This window comes from Rattus rattus, chromosome 2 (assembly GCF_011064425.1).
Source record: "Rattus rattus isolate New Zealand chromosome 2, Rrattus_CSIRO_v1, whole genome shotgun sequence".
NCBI lineage: Eukaryota > Metazoa > Chordata > Mammalia > Rodentia > Muridae > Rattus > Rattus rattus.
In genome coordinates this window covers 88,824,036-88,834,232 of record NC_046155.1, presented here as the reverse complement: position 1 = coordinate 88,834,232, position 10,197 = coordinate 88,824,036, and the positions used below count along the sequence as shown (strand labels likewise).

At 47.4% G+C, this 10,197-nt stretch overlaps 1 protein-coding gene across 3 annotated transcripts in view; it reads left to right on the top strand.

Annotated features, from left to right (window-relative positions):
* The first annotated feature begins 9,408 nt into the window (after positions 1-9,408).
* Tead1 (TEA domain transcription factor 1) overlaps positions 9,409-10,197 on the top strand; it is a 208,838-nt gene continuing 208,049 nt past the window's right edge. For 2 of the 3 annotated variants that reach the window (XM_032892877.1, XM_032892876.1), the window contains exon 1: positions 9,501-9,618. The gene's annotated coding sequence lies outside the window, so the exon portion shown is untranslated. Of the gene's footprint in view, positions 9,619-10,197 lie in introns of all 3 variants that reach the window. The other variant, XM_032892874.1, reaches the window with a different exon arrangement.

The following is a 10,197-nucleotide window of genomic DNA, read 5'->3' as shown; positions in this document are numbered from 1 at the left end:
GGTCAGCCTAGTTTCAGAGCAAGTTCCAGGACATCCAGGGATACACAGAGAAATCTTGCCTCAAACAAACAAACAAACAAACAAACAAACAAACAAGCAAAAAATAGATTTGAAATTTTCATCACAACCATGTATGTGTTAATATTGGGATGTGGCATTGATCTTTATCTTATAAAGTTACCCATGTAATATGTGGTCTTTCCTTTGTGTTCTATAGTGGGCTCAGAAAATATAAGCACAAGGGGATGCAGAGACGGCTCAGTAGTTAAGAGCACGTGTTGCTCTTCCAGAGGACCTGGATCCAATTCTCATCACTCACGAGATGGCTCCCTACCATCTATAACCCCAGTTCCAGGCGATTCAACAGTCATGCATGTGGTACACACACACGTGTGCGTGTGAAAATGCTATACACATAAATAAAACAAATATTTAAATGAATAAATAAATCTTTTAAAATATATCTGAAAGAAAATATAAGCAATTGTCTAGACGTAAGTATGACAAGACACTAGCAAGGTGCAATTCTGAACCCAGGTTTGGTTATAGTAATCTACGTGTTGTATGGTAGGAGCAGTCTAATTTTTTTCCTAACTACTAAGTGGAGAGTTTATGATGTGCGATGGATGGTATTTATCTTCCTATGTATACTTTTCTCAGTTATCTAAAAATTTTAAATATTTAACATTTCCTTTTCTTGAAATAAAAAGGTAGGAGAAAGCCTTCACAAAAGAAAAAAGAGAAAACTAAGATTGAAAGGAAGATTTTTAAGCAGCTGCTACTTGTGCAGACTTGTGTAAGCATTCAAACATTTAAAGAAAAACTGACCAAACAGGCCTTGTTGGCCGTTCACAGGCCTCTGCAGGTAGCAAGTGAGGTGGGCTAGGGGGTGGATTGAGGATGTAGAAGTTAAAGGGGAAGGTGAGAAGGATCTAGTTTTCGCCATGCAACATGACATGAACTACAAGAGAACTTGCCTCAAAAAATTAATGAATACGTTTTGAAAATATATAATGCATACATTAATACATGTCTGTATTTGCCAGACTCCCTGTGTTGTTGCAACTTGTGTATTCAGTATCCCGGTCAGCTCAGAGCCAGCATTTCCATCTCCTTACCATGTCTTTGCATTTGGAGCCTTCCGTTTGTCCAATCCAGGCTTTTACAAGATGCACTGTAGGCTATTATGAGTGGCAGCCAGCCCATCACCGCCACTTGCTTTGCCCAGTACAATATGGTATTAGAGAGCTAACTGATTTGAGACCTTTTGACAATGACTTTTTATTTTTACTTATATGTATGTCTGTGTTTGGGTATGTGCACATGAGCACAGGTGCCCACGGAGGCCAGGAGACAATGTTGGGTCTCTGGAGCTGGAGTTTTAGGTGAGCCACCCTACATGGATGCTGGGAATTGAACTGGAGTTTTCTAGAAAAACGGCAAGTGCTTTCAACCACTGAGTCACCTCTCCAGCCCCTGACATTGGCTTTTTTATTATTCTGTATAAAATCTCAGTAATGGGGTTTGGTAATGATATTTCAGCAGGTGCCTGAGTTTCCATTCTTTTGTTGTTGTTATTTTGTTGTTTTGTTTGAAACAGAGTTTCTCTGTATAGCCCTGGTTGTCCTGGAGCTCACTCTGTAGAGCAGGCTGGCCTTTAACTCAGAGATCACCTGCCTTTGCCTCCTGAGTGCTGGGATTTAAGGTGTGCTCCACCACAGTCCAGCTACTTTTCCCATTCCATAGTCATCACCAGTCTACATTCCAATCCACTTGTGTTGTTGTTATTGGTTGTGGTTTTTTTTTTTTTTTTTTCGGAGCTGGGGACCAACAGGGGCCTTGTGCTTGCTAGGCAAGCACTCTACCACTGAGCTAAATCCCCAACCCCTGGTTGTGTTTTTGATGGGCTGCTTTTTTTCTTTGTTTAAAAATAGGTTCTCGGGGTTGGGGATTTAGCTCAGTGGTAGAGCGCTTGCCTAGCAAGCACAAGGCCCTGGGTTCGGTCCCCAGCTCCGAAAAAAAGAACCAAAAAAAAAAAAAAAATAGGTTCTCATTATGTAGCCCAGGTTGGCCTGGAACTTGCTATGTAGATCAAGCTGGCCTCAAAGCTCACAGAGATCCACCTGCCTACCTGAGTGCCAGGATTATCTCACTGTAAATGAAGGGGTCTGCTTAATATTTCACTGTGTATACATATCACAACCCTTTATCCATTCACCCAGTGATGAAGATGAGGTTGATTCTACTCTTAGGTACTTTGGATGATGCTGTACTGTTATCTCTGTGCTGGGCACTGGCTTAGGATTGCTCGACACTGTACTCTTTGAGGCAGTGTCTCTTACTTTAAGTTAGAGCTCTGTAGCTAGTCTAGCCAGGCAGCCTGCTCTGGGGAGGCATGTACTGCCTCCCCAGTGGTTTACAGACAAGGCACCATGCTCTTCCAGCGTTTATGTGGATTTTGGAAATTTGTACCCAACTCCTCATGCTGTACAGCCAGGATTTTATTCAGTAATCTTCCCAGGCCTCAGACAAGAAAAAAAAAAATCAGACATGTTGAGACAATAATAATGGAGACTGGTCTAGGTGCAGAGATGGGCTACTCAGAGCCAGAGGGGAGCGTAAGAGTCATGTTCTCCTGGCCTAATCCTATGTCCAGTGGGTTTTTGGGCAGTTGATTGTTTGGTTTAGAGACTAAAGTGGGACCAATAGCTCAGAAGACTGATAGGAGGAGAAAACACAGTGGCCCATCTGTGTTCTAGACTTAGCCCAGGATGACTTTGAACTCTGAGTGATCCTCATATGTTAGTCTACATTGGCTGTTTCAGGCATTGCACATAACTATAACACTCTTGTTTATTCTCTATGGGAGTGCCAAGTGTTCCATTAGGAACTGGAGAATAGGATCACAGTGGTCAAATAGATAGAAGTCTTTGTAATGAATTCTTTGAGAAGTGTTTTTAAAATCTTATTTGTGTGTGTGTGTGTGTGTGTGTGTGTGTGTGTGTGTGTGTGTGTACACTCATGTGCACTGGGCATGGAACCCAGAGACTTATGCATGCCAGGAAAAAGTCTCCTATCTAAGCCTCACACTCTCCCCCTAAGAGCTCTCTCTCACAGGTGTGATCAGAGTCTAAGTGACTCACTTCTTTCTAGTGAACAGAGCATTATAGACATGAAGCTCTGTAGCTTCTGGAGTTAGTGCATCTAAAGGATGCCCTTTCCTGCTGTCTTTTTTCCTCCTCCCTCCCTCCCTCCCTCCCTCCTCCCTCCCTCCCTCCCCCCTCCCTCCTTCCTTCCCTCCATCTCTTTTCCTTCCCTCCCTCCTGCCCAGTCTCTCCTTCCTCTCTCCCTCCCTCCTTCCCTTCTTCCCTCCCTAAGTCTCTCCCTCCCTGCATTTACCCCAACCCCATCTGTCCATTTCTTGATTTTGACGTCACTTCAACATGTAGGGAAGCTCAGGAAATGTGCATTGGCCAAAGCAGAGAGAGACTGGGGCCCCTCATGATGGCCAAGAGGTGCCTGCCACATAGGTGAACGAACATTCTGGCTCTAGAAACTTAGCACCAGGCCAGGAATATGGCTCAGTCAATAAAATGTCTGCAAGGAAAGCATGAAGACCTGAGTTTGAATCCCTAGACCCTCTGGAAAAGTCCAGGCACAGGGAAATATGACTGGAGCACCATCCCAGCTGACTGGAGGTAGAATGGGTAGACAGGAAGTCCAGAGCTCACTGGCCAGCCAGCCTAGCCGAATTGAGGCATTTCAGCTCAATAAGAGACTTCCAAAAAATAAAAGTAAGGAATACTCAGAGAAGATACCTCCATTTTCCACTGGAACACACTTGTGCATGAGAATGTCCACACATTTACACTAACAGGTACCCCCCACCACCACACACACTTTTCCCAGCAGTTTCTGATGAGACCACCAACAAGAACTACCTAGCTGAGCCATTTCTAAACAACACCCATCTCACAAACAGGAATTGATAATGAGTGATTATTACTATTTCAAAATAGTAAATTTTAGAGTGACTTTTGTCATACAGCTTTAAGTAAGCAATACAATTAGGTCATCAGGAGATAAAATAGAAAAGATAAAATAAAAAGACTTGTTTTGATGAAGCAACATTTGGAGAGGATTCCTTGGGTAAAAGAGGACAAGCTAGTTTAAGGAGCTAAACACCCTATAGGCAAATGACAAATCTGAGGAATTAAAAGTGACCCAGAATGGGACAAACATAGAAGGAAGAAATGTAAGATGTCTGGATATGCACATTGGGAGGTCAGGTCACTCAGAGCCTTAGAAAACATTTCATTCTAAAAGTGGCCAGGTACCTTCGAAGAGTTTTAGATAGGAGGGGCTGATTCAATCCCGGCATCTAGTTTTCTGTGAATTTCCTAGGAGATGACAAATGTTTAGGGAAGGCAGAGTCCACAGTGGGAGATTGTGGTTCTACACAGGCTGTTTGAGGTATTCTGAGGTATTCAGATGGTGGTGTCAAGCAAGAGATTTGGTACACCTTTGACACGAGAGAGAGAGAGAGAGAGAGAGAAGAGAGAGAGAGAGAGAGAGAGAGAGAGAGAGAGAGAGAGAGGCAGAGAGAGAGAGAGAGAGAGAGAGAGAGAGAGAGAGAGAGAGAGAAAGAGAGAGAGAGAGAGAGAGAGACAGAGAGACAGAGAGACAGACAGACACACACACACACAGACAGAGAGAGAGAGACAGAGAGAGAGACAGAGGCAGAGAGAGAGAGACAGAGAGACAGAGAGAGAGAGAGACAGAGAGACAGAGAGAGAGAGAGAGAGAGAGAGAGAGAGAGAGATTACACCTGTATGGTGAAATGACAACCAATATACAGTATTGAGATCATGGGAGTGAGATAAGGGATATAAAGTAAGGCCAGCAGGAAGTCCCCCATGCACAACTACAAACTGTGAAGCCAACTACAAGAGAATGAATCCTCAGAGGAAAGGGAGCAGAAAAATCCCTGGGAACAGGAAGAAAAAGAGGAAGTGGTCGCAGGGAGAACCGATTAGTAGCTTGGATGAGGTGTAGAACCCTAAATGGATGGAGTAGATGAGCAGAGAGCCCAGCTGCAGAGGCTGAGGAACCAGCGGGAGTACTAACAGCTCCGTCCACAAGGCCTGCAGTGAGAGGGAGGACAGGGATGCTGAAAGGAAAGAGCCCATCTGAAACTGCAGAGCCAGAATAGTGAATGCAGAAAGGACTTTTTGGAATCAGAAGGGCCGAGATTCAGAGCCCAGTAAGCGGCTGGTCACTGGGAAGAAGTGAAATATAGGTATGCATTTATAGTTCTTAACAAGTATAGATCTAGGCTGGAGAGATGGCTCAGCAGTAAGATCATTTGTGGCTGTTCCAGAGAACCTGGGTTCAGTTCCTAGCACTCACACACTGGCTTAGAACCAGTTCCAGGGGATTGGATGCCCTCTTCTGGCCTCTTCAATCACTAGGCACTCAAATGGTACACAGATATACATGCAAGGCAAAACACCAGACATATAAAATAAAATAGGTAAGTAGTAGTAGAGTAGTAGTATAAACCTTTAACCCCAGCACTTGGGAGGCAGAGACAGGAGGATCTCAAATTCAAGGTTATAGCAAGTTTGAGGCCACCTCAGGCTATTTATAAGACTGCCTAAAAAAAAAAAAAGAAAAGAAAGAAAAGAAAGAAAGAAAGAAGAAAAGAAGAAAAAGGTAAAAGTTGGATGTGATATATGTGGTGGTGCATGTTTTAATCCCAGTAGTGGGATGGTAGGGTGGTGGGGTGAGGTAGAGGCAGGTGGATCTTTGTGAGTTTGAGGACAGCCTAGTCTACATAGTGAATTCCAGGTCAGCCTGGGCTATCTAGTGAGACCCTGTCTTAAAAAAGGAAAGGAAGGGAAAGGAAGGGAAGGGAAGGGAAGGAAAGGGAAGAGAAGGGAAGGGAAGGGAAGAAAAAAAGGCAAGCTTAATTAGTAGAAACAAATTATTGTTACAATGTATTTTAGTTTGGAAAGAAGTAACTGTCTTGGCCATGCCCTTCCTCAGGGTTCTACCAACTCAGAGGACTGGGAACCTCTTTCTCAGGGAGATGTCTTAAGTTCTCTCTTATGTGTTACAAGTTAGCAGTTAGCTTCTTTCTGGGGTAGGTTTATGGGAAACAGACTTCTTGTATCATTAGATAGTATAAGGTTACTACATCTCGGGGTCAGGGGCCCCTTCAGGCCACTGTTTTTTTTTTTTTTTTTAAAGTTCCTTGAAGTGCTGCATTTGGGTTACTGAGAGGCATGGCTAAGAGCACAGAGTCTTAAGTGGAACTGCCTGGGTTTACATCCTTGGTCTGTATTTACTAAGCACACAACCCAGGCCAAGTTATCTTACTTCTCTGGTCCTCAGCTTGTCTGTCTATAAAAGGATAAAAATAAAAGTACTTAACTCAAGGCTAGGAGAGATGGCTCAGTCGCTAACTGCTCTGAGTTTCTAGTGCTCAAATGGTGCAGCTTACAACTGTTTTAACTCCAGCTTCAGGAGAATCTCACTCCCTTGTCTGGTCTCTGTAGGGACTGTACTCACATTCACACTCCCCCTCCATATGCACACAATTTAAAATAAAATCTTTAAAAAAAAGCAGAGCCTCCATCACAGTGGGTCAGGTGAGGCAATGAAAGGGCAGCACTTAGAACAGTGCCCAGCTAATAGTGCTTTCTGTATGCATCAGAAAGAATTTGGATTTAGGCTTCGTTTCCATCCCCTCCCTGCTTGTCCTTGCATCTTGTTTCTCATCTGTATAAACTGGGGTGAGAACTACACTTTGTACAGGTGCAGTGGGGATTAATTGAGATGGTAAAAGCAAAATACTAGAGGCTAAGAATGAATTCGACTCGGGAAAGCTGCTCTCATTGTAGCAGGTGGCAGCCACTGTTTCCACCCTCAGATGGGTTCAACTGCTCACAGTTCAAAACTCTTAAGGCCCTATGTGTTGACTGATGGGGAGATGAGGAGAGCACAGAGTATGGGATAGATGGGTAGAGAGATGACATTGGACTTCCTATTTGTGAGTGAGTCCTAGACAGAAAAATCTTAGCTGAATGAGACCTAACCACTGTCTCATACAGGCGAGTCTGTCCAGTAACACACATATGCTGTGAACTAACAGACCAAATACACAAAACATAGATAGCTGGACCAAGTGGCTTCAGGGGCCTGGGAAGGAGACATCTAGTTAACCAGTCTTCCCCCCACACCCCAGCTCTTTCCCCACTCTCCCTCTCCTTTCCTTTTCTCTTTCCCTTCTCCTCCTCTTCCAGACAAGATCTAATTCTTTAGTTCAGGATTTCTTCAAACTCACACCAATCCTCCTGCCTCAGCCTCCTGAATGCTGGGATTATATTGCCAATGTGCCTGGCTCCACCTGAACAGACTTCCTTGGAGAAAAGGTTTTTAGCATACATTTCAAAGAAGGTGTGTGTGGATGAAAATAAGTTGTAGAAAATACAGGCCAAGCAGTTTTAGCACATCATGAGCGGCTTTGGAAGTTTGGTTAAAGAGTCTTTCTTAACTCAGCAGAAATGAGAGAACACCGAATCACCAGGAGCAACTGGAGTCTGAAGGGTAACCAAGCCTGTCATGGGCAAGATAAATACTGGTTTAGAAATTTACCCACTGGTAGGCTGGCTCTGCTATCAGACTTAAAAAAAAAAACAAAAAAACCTCTTATTTATTTATGTATATGAATGTTTTACCTGCATGTATGTACACCATGTTTGTGCCTGGTGCTCCCAGAACTGGAGTTACAGATTGTTGAAAGCGACCTTATGAGTGTTGGGAACCTAACAGGAGCCTGGTCCTCTACTAGAGCAGCAAGGGCTTTTCACTGGTGAACTATCTCTCCAGCTTCTTCTGCTCTCTGACTTTATTCGCTAGTATTATGGGGGGTTATCTGGAAAAGAGATACACCTCTGGAGTTTTAACGGGAAAATAGTTGTGCATTTTCTAATACTCTGCCAGGTGTATGAGGTTCTTATTGTCAGCCCGTCATATTGCTGCATATTATTAACTAAAAATAATACACATTTGTACTTGATTGTGGTGGGCATCTACACAGGTGAGAAATTATAGAATTTATAGAATTAAACAAATACACAATGATGTGTTTAAGTTGATCTGAAAAATCTGCCCGAAAATTAATACCCCGTCTGGGATAAAATTTTGGCTGACATGGCTAGGGAAGAGCTGGGCAAAGCGAACAAAGAATGTCTCTGTATTACTTTTTACAACGGCATGGGAGTCTTCAATTCTCTTGACATAAAATTTTAAAAAACGCATGGATGGAAGATATTTTTGTCTTAAAAACGCACTGGTAAACGTTGTTTCCGAGCAAACAAGGCGTAGTGAGTCCCATTCGCTTTCCTGAGTTTATGCACACTCCAGGAATCCTCCGGCACAAAACAGGCGCCATTAGTTTGTTCTGAAGCCAGAAGGAAGTCCCAGTGCGGGAAGGGCCATCTCCTTTCTGGGAAACTACGGACTGCAACCGGCCCAAACTGCCAGCATGTCTGTCCCAGCCACCGTTAACTTTACCCGAGTTTCTGAAGTGCTGCGGTGTCGTCCACTCCAAAAACAGAGTTCAAACCGTTTATGATTGATTCTTACGTTCTCCATAAAGGGACGGCGCGAAGCTGCTTTTTGCAGGCAGGCAAGACTTTATTTTATTTAAGTGGGTGCAGGATTTCCTTAGACTAAACTCGCAGTACGAGTGAACTTCACTTCTAGGAAGACAGGGCAGGAGGCGGGCGAGGACTCTGCGACGCTCCAACCCAGTCTGCGAAGCCCAGAATTTGCGCGAGCACCGCGAACTTGGGTAAAGCGAAACGGCTTGAGGAGGAGTGGCGGGCTGGGAAGGTGCCCACTCCGGCCTCAGTTTCCTGAAGAGCAACCTCCCTTCCAGTCTGGGAGCGTCGCTGCCTGCGCACACCAGGAGGGGGTAAACTGAGTCACAGCAGGAGGAAAGCGCACACCCCGCCTTTCTAGTACCCGGCCGCCCCGCCTCGACCGCACAAAGCCCTGAGCGCGCGCCATCGCGCGCGGCTCGCTCCCCCGTGGGCGCCAAGTCCCGCCCCACGCGCCCCGCCCCACATCATGACGTCACCGCGGCGGCAGGCCCCGCCCCACCCCGGGCCCGGCGGCATGACGTCACCGAGGCCCCACCCCTCCGGAGCGAGTTCGGTCCTGGCGTTCATTTTCATTCCTGTCCTCATTCCACATTCTTCGCATCGCTCGCGCCGCCGCGCCGCCCGAGCCGAGCCGAGCCTCCGCGGCCCCGCCGCCCGCCGCGGGCGCCCCCAGCACTTCGCACACTCGCTTCCAGCTCGCGGGGAGTCCGCGCGCCGGGGCCCGGGCAGGGCGGCCGCGGCGGGCGCAGGCCATGCGCTGCCCCCCCCAGCGCGCAACGTCGCCGGAGCGCGGCAGCTGCCCTGGCGCGCCTTGCTTGTCCAGGGAGCCAGCGAGGCCGGGCTGGGGCGGCCCGGCGCGGGAGTACCGCGGGGAGTACCGGCTGGAGTAGCGCGGGGGCGGTGGCCCAGCGCCCCGAAGTTTGCCGCGCCCGCTCGGGCGGCCGAGGTAAGTTGCGCGCCGGGCGGACTCGGGGGCGCGGGCTGTCTAGGCGTCACCGCGATCGGCGCTTTGTGTGCGGCTCCCGAAGGGGAGCGGCCCCGCCGCCCTGCAAGTTGGGCCGCAACCTCGCGCGGCAACAGGCGGCCCCGCTCGGCTTTCCTGCGCGCCCCTCTCTCCAGCGTCTCTCTCCCGCGCACCTCGCTCCTTGTCTGGAAAGCGCCGAGTTCGGCGCGATCACGGGTGGGGAGAGCGTCCGGCGTGCAGCCTAGAGCCTGCAGCCCGGTGACTCCCCCGGCGCCCGGCCCCTTCGGGGTCCGCGCCGATCCCGGCTCCTCCTCCCGGGAGATGAAAGAGGGCTCTCTCGCCCTTGCCGCCTCTCCAGAGCTGCCGCCGCCGCCGCCGCCGCCGCCGCTCCAGTGCACATTCAAGTGGAAAATTTTCAGGAGTCAGCAGAAACATTGTGTCCAAAAAAGACTGAGTCGCACTTACCACCAAACCCGGGAGTAGACTCTCCCTGGAAAACTTCCCTTCGGTAGGAAATACTGGGGGATTTGTTTGTTTATTGGAAGAGAAACGATCCCCAGG